This window comes from Caretta caretta, chromosome 8 (assembly GCF_965140235.1).
Source record: "Caretta caretta isolate rCarCar2 chromosome 8, rCarCar1.hap1, whole genome shotgun sequence".
Classification (NCBI taxonomy): Eukaryota; Metazoa; Chordata; order Testudines; family Cheloniidae; genus Caretta; species Caretta caretta.
The window spans coordinates 51,454,750-51,476,053 of record NC_134213.1 but is presented as its reverse complement, the minus strand read 5'-3'; positions in this window follow the sequence as shown (position 1 = coordinate 51,476,053).

The window sequence follows — 21,304 nt, the reverse complement described above, 5'->3', positions numbered from 1 at the left end:
ATTTTTGGTGCAGAATTTTTAATTTCCTCAGGAGTAAATGATCAACACTCCCCACAACACACCTTTCAAGATCCATGGGTCCTACACATTCCTATCACAACACAAGGAAGAAAGGAGAGCAGCAGAATACGGATCCTGGGACTTCAGAAAAGCAGACTTTGACTCCCTCAGGGAACTGATGGGCAGGATCCCCTGGGAGAATAACGAGGGGGAAAGGAGTCCAGGAGAGCTGGCTGTATTTTAAAGAATCGTTATTGAGGTTACAGGGACAAACCATCCTGATGTGGAGAAAGAATAGTAAATATGGCAGGCGACCAGCTTGGCTTAACAGTGAAATCCTTGCTGATCTTAAACACAAAAAAGAAGCTTCCAAGAAGTGGAAGATTGGACAAATGACCAGGGAGGACTATAAAAATATTGCTCAGGCATGCAGGAGTGAAATCAGGAAGGCCAAATCACACTTGGAGTTGCAGCTAGCAAGAGATGTTAAGAGTAACAAGAAGGGTTTTTTTCAGGTATGTTGGCAACAAGAAGAAAGTCAAGGAAAGTGTGGGCCCCTTACTGAATGAGGGAGGCAACCTAGTGACAGAGGATATGGAAAAAGCTAATGTATTCAATGTGTTTTTTGCCTGTGTCTTCACAAACAAGGTCAGCTCCCAGATTACTGCACTGAGCAGCACAGCATGGGGCGGAGGTGACCAGCCCTCCTTGGAGAAAGAAGTGGTTCGGGACTATTTAGAAAAGCTGGACGAGCACAAGTCCATGGGGCCGGATGTGCTGCATCCAAGGGTGCTAACGGAGTTGGTGGATGTGATTGCAGAGCCATTGGCCATTATCTTTGAAAACGCATGGCGATTGGGGGAAGTCCCAGATGATTGGAAAAAGCCTAATGTAGTGCCCGTCTTTAAAAAAGGGAAGAAGGAGGATCCGGGGAGCTACAGGCCAGTCAGCCTCACCTCAGTCCCTGGAAAAATCATGGAGCAGGTCCTCAAGGGATCAATTCTGAAGCACTTAGACAGCACTTTGGGCTGTCTAAGTAGGGACATTGCCAGCAGATCGAGGGACGTGATTGTTCCCCTCTATTTGACATTGGTGAGGCCTCATCTGGAGTATTGTGTCCAGTTTTGGGCCCCACACTACAAGAAGGATGTGGAAAAACTGGAAAGTGTCCAGCAGAGGGCAACAAAAATGATTAGGGGACTGAAACACATGACTTATGAAGAGAGGCTGAGGGAACTGGGATTGTTTAGTCTGCAGAAGAGAAGAATGAGGAGGGATTTGATAGCTGCTTTCAACTACCTGAAAGGGGGTTCCAAAGAGGATGGATCTAGACTGTTCTCAGTGGTAGCAGATGGCAGAACAAGGAGTAATGGTTTCAAGTTGCAGTGGGGGAGGTTTAGGTTGGATATTAGGAAAAACTTTTTCACGAGGAGGGTGGTGAAGCACTGGAATGCGCTACCTAGAGAGGTGGTGGAATCTCCTTCCTTTGAGGTTTTTAAGGTCAGGCGTGATAAAGCCCTGGCTGGGATGATTTAGTTGGGGATTGGTCCTGGTTTGAGCAGGGGGTTGGACTAGATGACGTCCTGAGGTCCCTTCCAACCCTGATATTCTATGATTGTATGAGGTGTACCTCATCTAGTGCACTAACTGCCCCAATAACAACTATGTGGGTGAAACCTGACAACCACTACGCTCTTGAATGAACTCACACAGGAAAATGATAAAAGACAAAAACTCCATAGTCACCTGTGGGTGAACCCTTTTTACAAAGCGATCACTCTCTACCAGATCTCTCAGTTCTCGTACTCAGCACCTTCAAAAGATGAGTCTGGGAACTTAAATTCATAACTTTGCCAGACACTAAAAATCATGGACTGAATAGAGATGCTGGATTTATGGCTTTTACAATAGCTTTTTTTTTCTCCTTTCCCCCTATGACTGGAGAGATATAAACTGGCCACTTCACCTTGAATATATGTTAACTACTTGAAATATGTGTTCACTATTTATGTTAAACAATCTGTTCCACATTGCATTTAGCTGTGACAGTCTGTATACCTTTCCCAGACCTGAAGAAGAGCTCTGTGTAAGCTCAAAAGCTTGTCTCTCTTACCAACAGAAGTTGGTCCAGTACAAGATATTACCTCACCCACTTTGTGTCTCTAATAGATGTTAGAAGCAGATATGGCCTGTCCTTCCAGCTCTTTCTCACTGTGGGTCTGTTTTCCACAGTCCATTATGTAAGAAGTGATGGGGCTTCCCATGTCACCCTTCTGCCATACCCTAGGTAAATACATTGCACCTTTCCTTGCTTTGTCTCAGAGGCAAGATGGCCCAGGGACTAAGGCACTTATCTGGTATTTTGGAGTCCTGGCCTGGATTCCCTGCACTGCCACAGACAGCCTGTGTAACCTTGGGCAAGTCACTTAGCCCTGTGGTTCTCAGCCAGGGGTATGCATACCCCTGGGGGTACACAGGTCTTCCAGGGCGTAAATTGACTCTAGTTTTACATAAAGAGCACTGTCCAAGTCAGTACAAACTAAAATTTCATACAGACAATGTCTTGTTTATATTGCTCTATATACTATACACTGAAATGTAAGTACAATATTTACATTCCAACTGAATTATTTTATAATTATATGGTAAAAAGGAGAAAGTGAGTGATTTTTCAGTAACTGTGTGCTGTGACACTTCTGTATTTTTATGTCTGGTTTTTGTAAGCAAGTGGTGACCCACTGTGCCTTCGGCAGCCCTCACTGGAAATGCCAAGGTCAGGACAAGCTGCAAAAGGGAGAGCAGATACTCCCAAGACTGGTGAGTAACACTGAAGTTAAACTCCTCAACCAGTCGCAAACTGTGCTTCTGATCCCCATACTGGTTATCAAGAAGCAAAAAAGGAATCACACAGGCCCCCTTCATTGCATTGCAGTTCTCTGGCTCCCAGAAAGCACCTAGGTCCAATGCAGTGAGAAGTTATTTAAAAAACTCTGCTCACATATATAAAATGTTCTTCTGACCCCAAAGAGTCAGCCACGTTACTAGGTTTGGATCTTACCCAAAATACCATGATGCCACCCAATCCTTTAGTGTCTAAAACTAAAGGTTTATTATAAAGAAAAAGGAAAGAACAAGAAGAGAGTTGATAAATGGTAAAGCAATCACATACATACAGAGACTTCAAAGTCCATATGTCAAATCCTTAGCAGTACTGGTGAGTTTGCTGGCTTGAAAGTCCCTCTGGAACACATCCACAGCTTGTATGGGTCATTTGTTCAGTCCTTTGTTCAGAGCTTTGTCTGTAGAAAAGTTACTCCAGAGGCAAGAAGCAGAACTGAAGACAAGTCAAGAAGCAGGACTGAAGACAAAATGGAGATGATGCAGCTACCCTTTATAGTCCTTTTGTCATGTCTGGTCTGGTACTTCCTTTGTTTCAAACACAAGCTGCCCAACACATGGCTTTGAAAGGCCTTGGAGTTCTCTCCATAGGCATGCCCCTGCATGCCTTGCTGAGTTGTAAGGTGTAGCCCTTGGCTCCTTCAGTGGGTTCATTGTACACCTGATGACCCTTCATGGGCCATCAAGCAGCCTAGTGCTGATGCCATTCCCTCTGCCGGTGTCACCCAGAAACACAGCACAAGTTTGGAAATACAGTTATACCCTGCATATCTATAACTCATAATACAAAGGTAATACAAACATATGAACAAGACGATCATACTTGGCAAATTACAACATTTTCACAGATACCTTATATGGCATATCTGGCACAACTCATTGCCATTTTACAATATTAGCATTCATAATATCCTAAAGTGTCCCCCAGATTCCATATAGCGTCACAAGTAGTTTTTAGGTGAGGTGAAAATCGGGGGTACACAAGACAAATCAGACTCCGGAAAGGGGTACAGTAGTCTGGAAAGGTTGGGAGCCACTGACAGTCTACGTCTGCACTACGAGCAAGAGGTGTGATGCCCAGCATGGGTATAAATAGCTGGGTAGCCTGGGCAATGGTGGCATGGCTTCGCCATACTGCGGTGATGGGGGGCCACCATAGATAGACAGACTATGGTTCTACCCTGATCCTGTTGCCCCCTACAGTCTGATTCATTGGCTGCTCCCCTTGCCCTCACCTACCAGCAAGCGTCACGTGGTGCGGGGGCAGGATAGCTGAATGAACGTCCCTTTGCCCACACAGCTGCAGCTGGAGCATAGCTGGAAGTTGGTGGAGGGGCGGGTCAATCGTTTAATGCGGGGGGAGAAGCTGCCAGGCAGAACTAGCTGGGCAGAGGTTTTGAGAAGCGTTTGAACGATCAGCAGAGACCAGGCTGAGACCCACCAAACTCGCGTCACTTCTGACCTGAACTGTGCACAAGGCCTCCAAATAACAGGTTGATCCTGAAAGATAAAGAGCCTGATCCTCAGATGGCAATAACAATTGTCGCTCCACTGAAATCCATGCTGAATTACACAAGCTGAAGACCTGGCTCAATACTTTATGACTGTATTACCACAGCCCATGAGTCCCAACCCATCGTGCTGTACAAACCCAGAACAGCCAGCGTCTGCCCCAGACAGCTCTCTCGCCATGCCCATCTGGGGAAGAGGCAGTCGCTGTTGTTTCTGCTGCACCTTGGCCTTGTCAAGCCTTGACGAGACCCCCAATGGCTGTGAGAGGGGCTACCTGATTCTTAGCCATCCAAGCACCGCTATGCTCTCGGCATGGGAGCATCGGCCCGCTTTGCATGTTCTCAGTGCTCCCGCGGGTAGGGGCCACTGTCTGTATTTTCCCAAACAGATGCAACCTGGTGCATGGTGGACAGAGGGTGAGCTTCTGTGTGTGATGGGGGAGCAGAGGTGGGTATAAAACTCGCCGAGTAACCAGTATAACCTCAGCATGTCTAATGACTCCTGCCCTCTGCCCTGTACCACATGGGGGGGGGGAAATCACAGACTGTCACTTGCTGTGCTGGGAGCCTGATAGGCCAAGATGTCATTAATAGCAAGTTATCATTTCCATGCTAATTTCCAGCTATTAGCTGGCGCAAGAGGAGGTGGCCCAGAGAGTCATTAGCAATGGGAGAGAAAGGAGGTGGCAGGGGGTGGGGAGGACCCAGCATCCCTTGTGGGGATCCCCTGGGGATAGGAGAATTGGCCACCATCATTTAGAAAGGAGCATTGGCAGCAGCCGGTGTGTGTGTTTGTTTTCAAAGCCTTACTGTTTGTGATGGTTTGCATTTACTTTAACTGCTCTGGCTACAGTTTAATTTTCTTTGTTCACTATTTATTATTGTCCTGCCTATGTGATGAAGGCCCCGGAAGCTTGCCTACATCCCCTTCGCTTTTTTAACACAGAGGCCAAGATTTCCACAGTGATGATTTTTGGGGAGGGTGGGGGTGGGGGGGGGTGCTTCCATTTTTGGCTCCCAACCTGAGACACCTTAAAGGGGCCTGGTCTTTGGGAAATGCTGAGCACTCACCCAGTCTAAATCAGCAAGCCCCATAGTGGGCCCCACTCCCCAAATGGAAAATCTTGGCTGGAGTGACTAAAGCTAAATACTGAAATAATTACTTATATTGTCCCATGGCTGCCGACAAAACCTGAGACTTTGCATTTATCCAGCACCCCCATATTCCAGGACTGCATGGGTACTTTGAAAATATTGATGAATTAAGCCCCAGGTGTATCCCCATTTCACAGCCTGGGAAAGTGAGGTACAGGGAAGCTGAAACCAAACAGGAGGCCAATGGAGCTGAGGGTGCTCGGTGCATTTAGTAATCAGGCACCTGGTATAGGCGCCAAACTTGGGGCACTGATGTTTGAACTCAAGGGGCCCGATCCTCATCTGGTGTGAATCAGAGTCGCTCCATAGCAGGCAGTTTACCCCAGCTGAGGATCTCAGCATGGTCAGAGTGAGCGGAGATAGGGTTTGAACCCAGGAGTCCTTGGCGTCTACGCCCATGCTCTGTTAAGTTCTGCACTCTGCCTTAGTGTAGGTACATGAGGGGTCAGACATCTAAATACAAGGTGCCCACGCATGGGACGCAGGCCTTAGCGCTACATCCACGTGAGGGGTGCAGCCTGGTATGAGCCTGATTCTCCTCTCACTGACCCTGCTTTCACACTTGTGCCATTTCTGGGACTCTCAGCTTCCAATGAGGCTAGACGCTGCCTCTGTAATGATAGGAAATGCGGTCTAGTGGTTAGAGCACGTCAGTAGACGTCAAGAGACCCCAGGTTTTTCCCTGTTTCTGTCACAGGCTTCCTTGGGCCTGGCACAGCTCTTTTGGAACTGTATGTCAAGGGCTCGACACAGCTCATGCCTCTCCTTTAGCCTCAGATAACTTCTCCTCCTGCACCCTAGTCACCATTGCTCCCTTTGTCACTGGGGGGGTCTTCACTCCCTTGGCGACACACCAGCTGCCTCTAGACCCTTTCCCACTTCTTGGACGTTCAAACGCTGCCAGGTGATTTTCAGAATGAGAGCTGCACGCCCAGTGGGCAGGGCCCCTGGGTGAGAGTTAAGGACCTGTTTCCAGCTCTGCACGTGACCGTGGGCAAGTCCTTTTACAGCTCCATGCCTCAGTTTCCCCTCCTATTCTTTAGCCATCTTGCCTAAGCTCTTTGATGTGGGGACCGCCTCGCTGTGTGTTTGTACAGCGTATCACAATGGGGCTCTCATCTCAGCTGGGGCCTCTAGGCTCTACTGTAATACACGTCATAATGATGAAGACTGGGAAACTTCTTTCATTTTGGCTTTACAGTGTGCAGTAGAACAGTCAGGGCTGGATTAATCTTTTGTGGGCCCCGGTGCCCAGACCATGTCCCCGCCCCCCCCTCAGGCTCTTCTCCCCAAGGCCCTGCCTGTGCTCTGCCCTGTGGCCCCATCCCTGCTTGGTCTCTTCCCCCCAAGGCCCTGCCCTCCGCTTGCATGGGGGGGAGTGGAGGGGCGAAGCCATGGTCTAGGCACCAGGGCCCATCTGAGTTGGCACCATTGGTAAACCCAGTACCGAGAACAGTGCAGACAACAAGAGCATAGAGGGATTCTTCTATCAGAGCTACGTGTGCAGGGCAGGTGCCTGACTCACTGGGAGTGACGCCTGTATGAGCCTTGTCATAGAGTTACCTGATGGATGACACACCATAGGTGGCCAGACACTCCAGGAGAAAAGGGATCACCACGTGCTCTGGGCTGAACAGTGGCAGTGAGGCATAAGGGCCAGCTGGGGACGCATTCCTGCTGACGTCTCTCCGTTAATGATCCCCTCTGCTCTCCTCCGAATGGGAGTGCTGACGCTCACAGCGACTGTAACAAATGGGCCTGAAAGGGATACATGTGTAATTGCTAGCTCCGTGCCATAGATTTCCATTTCATCTGACTGAGCCAAGCAGCCCTGTGTGCTACACTGCCTTGTATGCTCATCTGTCTCCTTCCTTCCTTTCTTTTGCAAATGTCACATGTCTCTGGCTGCGAGAGAGGCTGGCCTCGCTACACCTGGCTCACTCCACTGACTTCAGCTGGGGGGGCGAAGGACAGCAGATGGTGGGCCCCCTTTGTGCTCTTGTCCTTCAGCTGGATAAATGCTCCAGAGTCCTAACTTCACCTGTTGGTTGTAAATGTCCAATATCTTCCCAGCCAGGGGATGTGTCCAATCTTATTTCCCACCTCCTCTGTGTTCCTTTGCATTCTAACTTCTCCCTGATATCTGGGGAGAGCTGGACAAGGAGCAGTCAAAGGTCTTTGTAAAAGAAAAGGAGTACTTGTGGCACCTTAGAGACTAACACATTTATTTGAGCATAAGCTTTTGTGAGCTACAGCTCACTTCATTGGATGCATTCAGTGGAAAATACAGTGGGGAGATTTATATACACAGAGAACATGAAACAATGGGTGTTACCATACACACTGTAACAAGAGTGATCACTTAAGGTGAGCTATTAGCAGCAGGAGAGCGGAGGTGTGGGGGGGGAACCTTTTGTAGTGGTAATCAAGGTGGGCCATTTCCAGCAGTTGACAAGAACGTCCGAGGAACAGTGGGGGGGGGGGGGGGGGGAATAAACAAGGGGAAATAGTTTTACTTTGTGTAATGACCCATCCACTCCCAGTCTCTATTCAAGCCTAAGTTAATTGTATCCAGTTTGCAAATTAATTCCAATTCAGCAGTCTCTCGCTGGAGTCTGTTTTTGAAGTTTTTCTGTTGAAGAATTGCAACTTTTAGGTCTGTAATCGAGTGACCAAAGAGATTGAAGTGTTCTCCGACTGGTTTTTGAATGTTATAATTCTTGACGTCTGATTTGTGTCCATTTATTCTTTTACGTAGAGACTGTCCAGTTTGACCAATGTACATGGCAGAGGGGCATTGCTGGCACATGATGGCATATACCACATTGGTAGATGTGCTGGTGAACAAGCCTCTAATAGTGTGGCTGATGTGATTAGGCGCTATGATGGTGTCCCCTGAATAGATTTGTGGACACAGTTGGCAACGGGCTTTGTTGCAAGGATAGGTTAGTGGTTCTGGATAGGATAGGTTCCTATCTAAGGTTAGGTTAGGTTCCACAAGGAACCTTAGTGGTTCTGTTGTGTGGTGTGTGGTTACTGGTGAGTATTTGCTTCAGGTTGGGGGGCTGTCTGTAGGCAAGGACTGGCCTGTCTCCCAAGATCTGTGAGAGTGATGGGTCGTCCTTCAGGATAGGTTGTAGGTCCTTGATGATGCTCCTTGATGGAGAGGTTTTAGTTGGGGGCTGAAGGTGACGGCTAGTGGCGTTCCGTTATTTTCTTTGTTGGGCCTGTCCTGTAGTAGGTGACTTCTGGGTACTCTTCTGGCTCTGTCAGTCTGTTTCTTCACTTAAGCAGGTGGGTATTGTAGCTTGATAGAGATCTTGTAGGTGTTTGTCTCTGTCTGAAGGGTTGGAGCAAATGCAGTTGTATTGTAGAGCTTGGCTGTAGACAATGGATCGTGTGGTGTGGTCTGGATGAAAGCTGCAGGCATGTAGGTAAGTATAGCGGTCAGTAGGTTTCCGGTATAGGGTGGTGTTTATGTGACCATCGCTTATTAGCACCGTGGTGTCCAGGAAGTGGATCTCTTGTGTGGACTGGTCCAGGCTGAGGTTGATGGTGGGATGAAAATAGTTGAAATCATGGTGGCATTCCTCAAGGGCTTCTTTTGCATGGGTCCAGATGATGAAGATGTCATCAGTGTAGCGCAAGTAGAGTAGGGGCATTGGGGGACGAGAGCTGAGGAAGTGTTGTTCTAAGTCAGCCATAAAAATGTTGGCAAACTGTGGGGCCATGCAGGTACCCATAGCAGTGCCGCTGATTTGAAGGTATACATTGTCCCCAAATGTGAAATAGTTATGGGTGAAGACAAAGTCACAAAGTTCAGCCACTAGGTTTGCCATGGCATTATCGGGGATACTGTTCCTGACGGCTTGTAGTCCATCTTTGTGTGGAATGTTGGTGTAGAGGGCTTCTACATCCATAGTGGCCAGGATGGTATTTTCAGGAAGATCACTGATGGATTGTAGTTTCCTCAGGAAGTCAGTGGTGTCTCGAAGGTAGCTGGGAGTGCTGGTAGCGTAAGGCCTGAGGAGGGAGTCTACATAGCCAGACAATCCTGCTGTCAGGGTGCCAATGCCTGAGATGATGGGTCGTCCAGGATTTCCAGGTTTATGGATCTTGGGTAGCAGATAGAATACCCCAGGTCGGGGTTCCAGGGGTGTGTCTGTGCGGATTTGTTCTTGTGCTTTTTCAGGGAGTTTCTTGAGCAAATGGTGTAGTTTCTTTTGGTAACCCTCAGTGGGATCATAGGGTAATGGCTTGTAGAAACTCGTGTTGGAGAGCTGCCTAGCAGCCTCTTGTTCATATTCCGACCAATTCATGATGATGACAGCGCCTCCTTTGTCAGCCTTTTTGATTATGATGTCAGAGTTGTTTCTGAGGCTGTGGATGGTGTTGTGTTCTGCATGGCTGAGGTTATGGAGCAAGTGATGCTGCTTTTCCATAATTTCAGCCCGTGCACATTGGCGGAAGCACTCTATGTAGAAGTCCAGTCTATTGTTTTGACCTTCACGAGGAGTCCACCCAGAATCCTTCTTTCTGTAGTCTTGGTCGGAAGGTCTCTGTGGGTTAGCATGTTGTTCAGAGGTGTGTTGGAAATATTCCTTGAGTCAGAGACGTCGAAAATAGGATTCTAGGTCACCACAGAATGGTATCATGTTTGTGGTGGTAGAGGGGCAGAAGGAGAGGCCCCAAGATAGGACAGATTCTTCTGCTGGGCTAAAAGTATAGTTGGATAGATTAACAATATTGCTGGGTGGTGTTAAGGGAACCACTGTTGTGGCCCCTTGTGGCATGTAGTAGTTGAGATAGTTTAGTGTCCTTTTTCTTTTGTAGAGAAGCAAAGTGTGTGTTGTAAGTGGCTTGTCTAGTTTTGTCCTCCAGCCACGAGGAAGTTTGTGTGGAAGGTTGGCTTAGGCTTGAATACAGACTGGGAGTGGATGGGTCATTACACAAAGTGAAACTATTTCCCCTTGTTTATTCCCTCCCCCCCCCCCCCACTGTTCCTCAGACGTTCTTGTCAACTGCTGGAAATGGCCCACCTTGATTATCACTACAAAAGGTTCCCCCCCCCCCCGCTCTCCTGGTAATAGCTCACCTTACCTGATCACTCTGGTTACAGTGTGTATGGTAACACCCATTGTTTCATGTTCTCTGTGTATATAAATCTCCCCACTGTATTTTCCACTGAATGCATCTGATGAAGTGAGCTGTAGCTCATGAAAGCTTATGTTCAAATAAATGTGTTAGTCTCTAAGGCCACAAGTCCTCCTTTTCTTTTTGCGGATACAGACTAACACGGCTGCTACTCTGAAAGGTCTTTGTGTGTATTTTCGTGGCCCGATGCCTCCCTGGTCCATGTTCCCTCCGTTCAGGCGCCTGGTTGGGGTCAGTTCTGGTGGCTGAGGCGTTTTTGCTCCTGGGAATGATGTGCAAATTGTGCTTGGAGCACTTGCCTGTCCATCCTGAATACGTTGGCCCAGATTTTTCAGCTCCAGCCCAGCTGAACTCATCGGCAGCAAGGGCAAGGTATGCATCCTGTTAGACTGCTCTGATGTATGCCTGACTGACACCAGCCCTAAAGGGGCATCCCTTCAGCTGGAGGTTGTCAAGGTGTAGGATGTCCTGGTCCGACCTCTTGCTGGTGCCTGTAATATCTCTTTAAGCAGAAGCTATTTTTAAAAGTGCATGTGTCACGCATAATGCCACACAGAAGCTCCCAGCATATTGCGTGGTGATATCCAGGGTATACACCCAGTGATCTATTGATGGCAGTTGTAGGAGTGTTGTGGGGGCAGACAGAGATCTCAAAGCTGCAGACCAAGCTTAATCCCTTCATGGTCTTTGCCCAGCTGTGTCCACATCCTTCCCCAGGGGATAACAGAAACCACAGGAATCTAGAGGAGAGGGGAAGGAGGATACAGTCCCTGCCTGGAAAGATATTGAGTGTTTAAAACTGAGGGGCCAAATTCAGACTGGATGTGAGCAGTTACAAGTCTAACAGCCTGCCTGTGGCCCAAGCAACAGCTGATGTAGAGAGTGAAGGGGAATGCCCATGAGTTTCCCCTTCCAAATAAATCACTGTTCGTGATTCCTGCCTTTGCTCATTATCCAGTATATGACATGGCACAGAGCACAGACAGGCCTGGTGCCGGAGGACAAGGCAAGATTGGCTTTTGAGATCCAGAAGATGGGAAGGATCCAGAAAGCATCACTGATGGATGGAACCTTGTGAGAGCTAAACCGCTGCTAAAGCCAGGGCAAGGAGGGGTAACAGATGAGGGGACCAGGAGCCACACCCGGAAGGTGCTATGTATATTTAATCATCTTAGGAGCTAACAAGGAATCTGCAGCAAGTTCAACCCATTTCCCGATGGGACTAGTGTGGACCTGTGGAAAGTGTGGAATCAGGAGCTGTGGGTTCTAGTCCTCTTTTAGCCACTGACCCACCGTGTGACTTTGGGTAAGTCTCCGTGCCTCAGTTTCCCTGGGTGTGAAATGGGAATGGTGATCCTTACCCTCCTGTGTAAAGTGCTTTTGAGATCCAGGGGTGAAACGCAGCAGGTAGGGGCCGGGTGTGATTATTTCATTAGTTTTTTTCCAAAACGATGGAACATTTTAAAACATCTTGAGTGTGTGACAGAAAAGTCCAGGATTGACAGAGCCACAGATGGGCGTAGGGAGGCAGAACGGGACAGACAGATCCAGTGGCGAAAGGGGCAGAAAGACCAGCTAGCTACCAGCAGAGAAAGAAAGAAAGACAGAGAGCCATAGGGGACAGATAGAATAAGGAAGGAAAAGTACAAAAGAGCTGAAACAAACTGGCTGGAACAAATTCATCCTGAGTGTAACTCCATTATTAATTATCATTATTATTTATTATTATTTGCATGATTTGTGCTCGTGTCACCAATGGAGTTACCCCAGGGCTGAGTTGGAGCCACTGGTTTTGATGAAGACTCTTGCAGACAAAATGATTCCTGTCGCTTCTGAACCCTGGGAAAAAACCCAACAAACCCCAGATAACTTTGCCCAGCAGGAGAAATGAATTTTCCCTCCAGTGGTTAAGTTAAGAAAGCCATGAGAAGCTGCTTACGCCTTTCACAAGACAAGCAGAAGAGCAAAGAAGAGAAGCGGTGGTGCTTTTCCCGGTTCAGCACTCTGAATAATGAGTCCACAAGCTGATGGGGGAGCTCCCCGGAGGCTCTGCTCGGTACCGGAGATGGACACAACAAGTCGCTCAGACGGGCCAATATCTGAAGCGATCTCTCTCTAATTTTCTACATCAGTGAGAATACAGCACAGTGCCATCAATCATAGTCAAACCGGCTCAGAAAGCCCCCTCTCGCTCGCTCTCCTCTGCAACAACTCCCTCCTCGCAGCTACCCCTGTCTTAGGAAAGCAGGTGCCTCCTGTACAGCTGCAATCCCGACCTGCCTCCCTGGGGAATGTTTTCTGCCGCAGAGTTGCTGTTTCCCAGCACACTCCCCCTCCCACTCCCCCGCTCCCCTTGCTGTCTCCCAGCTGCATGTTCTTCCTAGTCTGTGTTAAACTAGTGTTGTTTGGGAGGGGTGGGGGGCGGAGTGCAGGCTCAGAGACACCCCGGGGCTGAGTTCCTTCGAGTCACCTTGGGAGGAGCAGAACTGCAGTGTGGCTGTGGGCACAGAATGCCAAACACAGAATGCTGCGGTACACCTGAAGGTGCTGGCTGGTGGCATCAGGTGTAGGTGCCCAGTGCCCATCAATCCCTTATGGTCAGCCACCCTTCTTCTTCCCCGGCCTGTCCCCAACAGTGCTTTAGGATCAGCCAGGGGTGAAAGTAACTTAAAGGATTTACCAGTACACCAGAATCCTGAGTGGGGGCATGGCCTCAACAGGAAGAGGCAATTTAAAGGCCCCTGGGCTCTGGCTGGGAGATCCGGGCCTTTAAATCACCCTGCTGCAGAGGCGGCTGGGAGCCCCGGGGCTCAGGGGTGAATTAAAGGGCCCAGGGCTCCAGCGGCTGCAGAGCGCTGGGCATTTTAAATCCCTGCTGGAACTCAGCTGCCAGAGCCCCGGGGCTCCAGCAGCCGGGCTCAGGCAGGGATTTAAAGGGCCTGGTGCTCCAGCCGCTGCGGGGAGTCCCCGCCTGAGCCCCGCTGCCAGAGCTCCGGTGACGCTTTAAAGGGTCCAGGGCTCCCTGCAGTGGCAGGAGTACTTGGCCCTTTAAATCCCAGCCTGAGCCCAGCTCTGGCAGCCGGGCTCCGGCAGTGCATTAAAGGGCCCTGGGGTCCTGCCACTGCGGGGAGCCCCGGGCCCTTTAAAGTGCTGCCCAAGCCTCGCTGCCAGAGCTCCGAAGGTGATTGAAAGGGCCCAGGGCTCCCCGCAGTGGCAGGAGCACAGGGCCCTTTAAATCACCGCCGGGGAAGCTGGTCTGGTCCGGTCCAGTCTGCCACGGCACGGCGTACTGGTTCTTGCCGGTATGCCAGACTGGATTGGACCAGCTTACTTTCACCTCTGGGACCAGTCCAACAAAACTTTTGAGCACTTGTTCAACTAAACCATGCTGTATGGTCCCAATGAATCTGAATGTTCTGACTTATCCAGATCTCTTTGGTCTAGAAGCAGGGGCCGGATCGTGCACTATTATAAATAACCTTAGCTCCCTTGACTCCAGTGAAGCTATGCTGTTTTACCCCTGCTGAGGATCTGGATTTAGGGCAAAAAGTCTTCCTAGCACAGGTACTTCCCGATGCGCCTTGAAACATGACTCACTTAATAGCACACTGATCTCTAGACCAGTAGGCTCAAGCCTAGGTCCACAGGCACTGCTTATGGTGCATTGCTGGAGGGAAGAGGATGCTGCTGCTGGATGGTCTGTTTGTCACTTCCCTTGGGAAGGAAAAATCAAATGCACAGCTACAAAATGAGGAGTAAGTCTAGGCAGGAGTACTACAGGAAAGGACCTGGGGGTAATGGTGGATCACAAATTGCATGTGAGTCAACAGTGTGATGCAGCTGCGAAAAAGACTAATATCATTCCAGGGTGTATTCATAGGAGTGTTGTATGTAAGACATGGGAGGTAATTGTCCTGCTCTATTCAGCATTGGTGAGGCCTCAGCTGGAGTACTGCGTCCCGTTCTGGGGGACACACTTTAGGAAGGATGTGGACAAATTGGAGAGAGTCCAGAGGACAGCAACAAAAATGATCAAAGATTTAGAAACCCTGACCTGTGAGGAAAGGTTAAAAAAACCTGAGCATGTTTAGCCTTGAGAAAAGATGACTGAGGGGGGATCTGATAACAGTCTTCAGCTGTGTTAAGGGCTGTTATAAATAGAACAATGATGATTGTTCTCCATGTCCTCTGAAGGTAAGAGAAGAAGTAATGGGTTTAATATGCACCAAGGGAGATTTAGATTAGAGATTAGGAAAAGATGTCTAACTGTCTGGGTCATTAAGCTCTGGAGCAGGCCTCCAAGGGGCGGGGTTGTATAGGTTTCCAAGAACAGGTTGGACAAACACCTATCAGGATGGTCTAGGTTTACTGGTCCAGCCTCAGCAGGAGAGCCTGGACTTGATGACTTCTCAAAGTCCCTTCCAGCCCTAGCCTTTGATGATTCTATGATATAAAACCCTAAAATTGCAACCTTCCTCTCAGCCTCCATAAGCAGTGGCTCAGATGGAAGTCAAAGACCCTAGGGTACTATTTGAACAGAGTAGAAGATAACCCCGGAGTCTTGGCCAACCTCCCCCCTTCTGTAAGCCTAGCCTCAGTATCATGAGCTACTGCCCTGAACATAATAGCTGCTTTGTTTACCTCCATAGTCACTTCACTCCCAGTAATGAGCTATCATTCATCATTGTTTTATACAGTGCTCTTCCCTTAAGCATGGAAGGTGTTGCATAAAAGCACCATCTCAGTTGTTCCATGGATCAAGGAATGATGAACTCCTAGAGACATAAAACGACTGTACAAGGAGGAAGTGATTAAGGGTAAAATGCTGAGTTGGGGAGTAATTACTGAGAAAGGTGAAGGATGCAAGGTAACTGGGTAATTGACGGGTGAGGGTGTATAATAAGCTGTTCCTGCTACATGTTTGCTACAGTCTAGGATCCTGGAAGTGGGGGATTTTTTTTAACATCTGCTTTCCTCTGTTCTTCTGTTTATCACCTGCTTTTATGAACGGTACTCAAGAAGCACGTTTTTATTAGTGGCTAGGTGCCGAGAGTAATAAAGATTAATTTTTTAAATAAGTCCTGGCATTAGCTTTAATTTCTGGTGGCAGGGCTTGACCTTTGAAATCTGTAAAATTAGTTAATTTAAGACTCCTCTGGCCTTGTGAGTTTTGAAGTGGCAATCCAGGGAGCTGGGGATGAGGTGGGCACAGCAATCCAGTCTGGGTTTTCATCTCCCAGGCAATGCACTGAAAGTCCATTCCAGAGACATATGAAAAATGCAGGGCAGGATTTCCTCCTACCAAGTGCCTGCCCTGGTTTCTGTCCCAGTTAAGTGCTGACATCCAGACCATGGTAGATCAAATGGCACTGCCCAATCTTACGTAAGAATATAAGAATGGCCCTACTGGGTCAGACCAAAGGTCCATCTATCCCAGTATTCTGTCTTCTGACAGTGGCCAGTGCCAGGTGCCCCAGAGGGAATGGACAGAACAGGTAATCGCCAAGTTTCCATCCCCTGTCGCTCATTCCCAGCTTCTGGCAAACAGAGGCTAGGGACCCCATTCCTGCCCATCCTGGCTCATAGCCATTGATGAACCTATCCTCCATGAATCTAGTTCTTATCTAGTTCTTTTTTGAACCCTCTTATGGCCTTGGCCTTCACAACATCCTCTGGCAAGGAGTTCCACAGGTTGACTGTGCGTTGTGTGAAGAAATAGTCCCTTTATTTGTTTTAACCCTGCTGCCTATTAATTTCACTTGACCTCTTGGTGCAGATCCTTCTTCCGTTGAAGTCAGTAGCAAAGCTCCCATTGACAGCAATGGAGAAGGACCCAGCCTTTGCTTTCCAAGCCCTGGAGGGAGGAACAGGAGTGCCCTGAGCTGCTACCAGGGGTATCCCATCCTTGGTGTACTGGATGGTGATAGTGCTCTAAAGTGAGCTTGCTTTCAGTTCATGCTTTTCTGCACATCACAGTTCAGAATAGAGGAGTCTGTTAGCTGGATTAGGCATGTCTATATGGGGCTCCCAATGGGGTTTAAAGCTCGTGCAGTTGAAAGTCAGTTGTGGCCAGGTTATAACACAGTTTGGCTGGCCCCTGTGCATGGAAGTAAAGCATGTGCTAGCTGGGTGGAACAAAACATGGTGTCGCCTGAGTGTCTATCGCTGTGAAAAATGTCTGCCCATTGCTAACCTCAGTGCCACTCCAGCAGGTGTAGCGCCGGTGGGAGTGTTCGTGTGGAGTGCGTGTGCACACAATCTCTTGCCCTTATAAAGTAAGTAGCAGTGGTGGAGGTTACATTTTACGGAGAACACCACACTAGTGTAGACGAGAGTGCTTTTTATTTCAAGGCAGTATAAAAAGCAGCTCCAGACTGCTGAGACATTCGGGGAACCGCGGAGGAAAAGAAGAACAGAGCTCAATACAGTGTGACCTCGTAAAGAAAGGGCTGTTAAATTTACTGCGGCACTGAGAGATTGGAGCCTGGACCCAAGCCAGCACTTTGGAAATGCGAGGGCAACGTGTGTGTGTGTGTGTGTGTACACACTGAGTGGATTTGTCTCTTTTTTCACACGTTGGTGTAGCTAGTCCTGCTCTAACAAAGTGTCATTGAATTATCTGTGTGTCTTGGCAGGGGAAGGGAGTGTAGCTTTGTTATCTTCCTTTTAGAGTATCATGCAAGTTTCTTGCAGCCTTGCCTTTGAAAGAACAGTTCCCCATGGGGCTGCTGAGGAAGGGGTAGCACTGCTGGGACTTTCTTCTGAAATTCATCCATGGAGACCCATCTGCCCAGGCCTCATTCAGGCATGGGGGAACGCCAGCCATATTTCACCCTGTGGGGAAACCTGAGGCCCCAGAAAGGGGCTCAACGTCTCACTGTTCATTCTAGCCACTCCCCATGGGCTGGAAGGGGCTATTGCAGTTGGCCCCGTGGGAGGGGTGGGGGAACATTGCTGCACTGTCCCAGGAATGCCTCCATCAAAGAACTAGTCCTGAGAGATGCCAGCTCCTGGCAGTGGGGGATAGCAAGCCCAATACCAGGACCCACCCCTGCCAACTCATTTGTGTTACCTGGGGCATTGCAGGGCAGAGCTGAGGCTCCCCACCCCCCCAATCTCTGCCCACCCACTCACCCAAGTTCAGGGGAGGCTGTGCAGGGGAGTACACTCCTCCTAGAGCCCTGGGCAACCACCTGGCCCTAGGTATCTATTCACAGCAGTACTCTTTGCTTGGGGTAGCCCCGCTAACAGTATGGGCTCGGAGAGCAATCTGCTGCCTTCCGCCGGCACAATTACGGCTCAGGGCCTGATTGTGCCCAGGGGATGCAGAATGGGCAGGGGGGAGGGCGCATGAAACCTGCCCCTCTGCAGTGGCTGGGCACAATTCCAGTCCTTGTACTCAGCGAACCACGTGGGCTGTGCCCGGCTAGTGGCCTGCCAGCCTCGCCACTGCCCAGTAGAGCAGTCCCCCCTCGACCTTCCCGCCCATCCTGGAACACATGCTGCACCCTCTGACAGGGTAGCATAGCAGCTCTGCTCCCCCTACGCTGCCTGGAGCTGAGTGGCACCATCCTGCCCTGAGCTCACCTCTAACATCTCTAACATGCCCCCGGTCAGGTGTCTGTGTGTGTTAGTCCTACATCCGAGATGCCTCCGAGTATAAAATGTACAGTGTGGGAGGAGGGGGGGTACTTGAGGTCCTATCTGCCCTGTGGGCATGTTAGAGATCCCCCAACACTCCCCATAGAGTCTGGGCTTGGCCCACTTCCTTGGCCAATCTGTGCAGCATTGTGCAGTGAGATGTTCCCCTTGGCTGCTGCCCTCCACCCTGGAGGGGTCTGTTTCTAGGCCCAGACCCTGCTAACGTGGACCCTGCAGCCTTGCTTTCAGCGAGGCTCTGCTCATGTTTCACTAGCCACACGGGATGTGGCTGGGTTGTAGGAAAAGGCTCGTTATGAAGCATGCAAGGAGGCCAGCCTTCCATGCTTAGAGCTCCAGTCCACTCACCACACTCCAGCGCGGCACAGGGCTCCGCGCTGGCAAAGCAGGTTGCAGGGGCAGAGCAATAGCCTGGGAAGCCCATGTGGATGGTTCTGGGTGAAAGATGCTACCAGCGTGAAAACAGAATCATTATTATTAACCCCCAGCTGATGTACAGAACCCTGCCTGGCTTTAAGCGTAGGTTTCATGCAGGAGCATTGATTGCAGCACAAACCCGCCTCTCCCTGCAGACTGACCCTGAAGAGCACTGTTCTCTCTCATATCCTCTCCTCTCTTCCCCTCCTGCTGCGCCGCACATCGCAGATAACTGATGAGCACTGCTGCCGGGGGATTCTCTCTTTATTTGGGTCAGCCGGCCAGGCAATCGGAGATCACTGCACTGGAAAATGCCTGGTGCTGAGAATCCATTCTAGGCTAGGGAATGATGTCCCTAAAAGGTCATTAAAACCTTGGTAACCTCCTGGTTAATTTATTCTTCCTACCTCAGAGGACAGAGGCACAGACAGAAGGCCAAGCTCCTGTGATCTATACAATGTTTGGGGATGCTTCCCTCTCCCATCAGTTTTACATCAGGGTAATCCGATTGACTTCATAGAATATCAGCGTTGGAAGGGACCTCAGAAGGTCATCTAGTCCAACCCCCTGCTCAAAGCAGGGCCAATCCCCAATTTTTGCCCCAGATCCCTAAATGGCCCCGTCAAGGATTGAACTCACAACCCTGGGTTTAGCAGGGCAATGCTCAAACCACTGAGCTACCCTTCAAAGGCACTACTTCTGATTTACATCAGTGTCAGTAAGAGGAGCGTCAGGACCTTTGGATCCAAATACATATCTAACTCCTTTAAAAATATGTCACACCAGTTGAGTCACTCCAGTTGTGCCCATGCACGCTTTACTACTGGTTTATTATCATAATGAATAATAACAGCCAGAAGCCCCAACTAACCTCAGAGCCCCATGCTGCTAGGCACAGTACAGAAAGAAAAAGGAGAGAGTCCCTGCTCTGAAAAGCTTACTACTTAAATAGACAAGACAGACAAACAAAGGACTTTTATCCCTATTTTACAGGTGGGAAACTGAGGCATGGAGAGATTATGAAGTAACTCACTCAAGGTAACAGAGGGAGTTTGCAGCAGAGGCAAGATATGAACTTGCAGTTCTGGAGGCCTAGGCCAATACTTCAACCACAGGGCAGGCTTTATCCCTTATGCCTTTTGGTGCTACTGTAATACAAGTAATAAAGAAGTAGCTATAGCAATCACAAGTGGCCAGATCTGGCTTTTACAATTCCTCTAAAAAGATGCCTGCAAAGCAGCTCAGGAAGAATTGATTGGTAAAGTTGCCAGCTGTCAGGAAAACGAGGGGTGCCTGCAACCCCCCCCCCCCCCCCGCCCATTCTAAACCTCTGTTCTCAATCCCCATCCTCCCCCACCCCCACAAGACACACAAAATTGGAAAGAGAGAGAGAGAGAGCTGTTACAGAGCTTAAAGCTGTCACAGAGCATGGGGTAGTTTATGTGCAGTGAAGTATATATACAATTTTGCAGCTTGTGGGTAGGAGGAAAAATTTTTTTTTGTGATAACTATATTTTATCGGTCTTTTATGGGATTTTTTTTAAAATGGCTGTCCCAATAAATTATTTGCCAGGGCAGCGGGAAATTTTTCCGATTACATCACTCAGCATCTAAAGCCCAGCGTTTCCTGAGGTCTAAGCAGCCCCCAAGTTCTCATGCTCTTTTAAACCTTTGTCCAGTTGCTCTGTTGTGCCGTCTTTCCTGAGAAAGGGGCCCGGCTGGTGTTACGATCTGTAGCTCCTCCATTGGCTTCAGTGGAGCTATGCTGATTTACATCAGTTGAGGATCTGGCCCCAAAGCTTAACTTGAGCGTGGTGGTCTCTTTTCACTGCTTACTGTCCCCATTAAAAACCTTTTTTCAGATCCTCTCTACCTCTTCTTTCTTTCCCAAAGACTTCAAAACAGATGTTCCCCCTCTGGTGTAAAAGCAGCATTAAGGAGATGGAAACATGGTTTTAAGGTACAGGAGCATTTTCTCCCCTGCAGTGTGGGCTGTGGAGGGGCTATAGGGTGTGGTCACTGTGACAGACTGACAATATCCCATAATATCCTGACCAAACTTGATGAAATTAAGTTAAACCTTATTGAATTCGGATTAATACCTTGGGAATACATTGTATTAAAAATGCAGTTGTGTCTGTGTTACTGTTGCACTGAATGTATCTTCTCTAATAGACACAGGAATGCTAATGAACTTCCTCCATTATCAGCTTTTGAAGCCACCCAGTGGAGAGAGATGCATACGCTACTTCAAACTGGATTCTCCAGAGACCAACAGACGAAGAAAAGATTTTGGGATAAATAGCCTCAGTTTAAACTGACTTGGGGCCTCCTTCCTGAGCTGGCCACCAAACAGGACCTCTGGTCCACAGAGGGCACCAATCCTTGAGGAAGGACTTGGCCAACTCAGGCCCCATAAGACTGAGTGCTCGTTCTGAGCTGAAGCTGTGATGACCTTGTAACCATAAGGAAACCCTAGGTTGGAGAGTTAAAAGGCTGCTCCTGCCCGA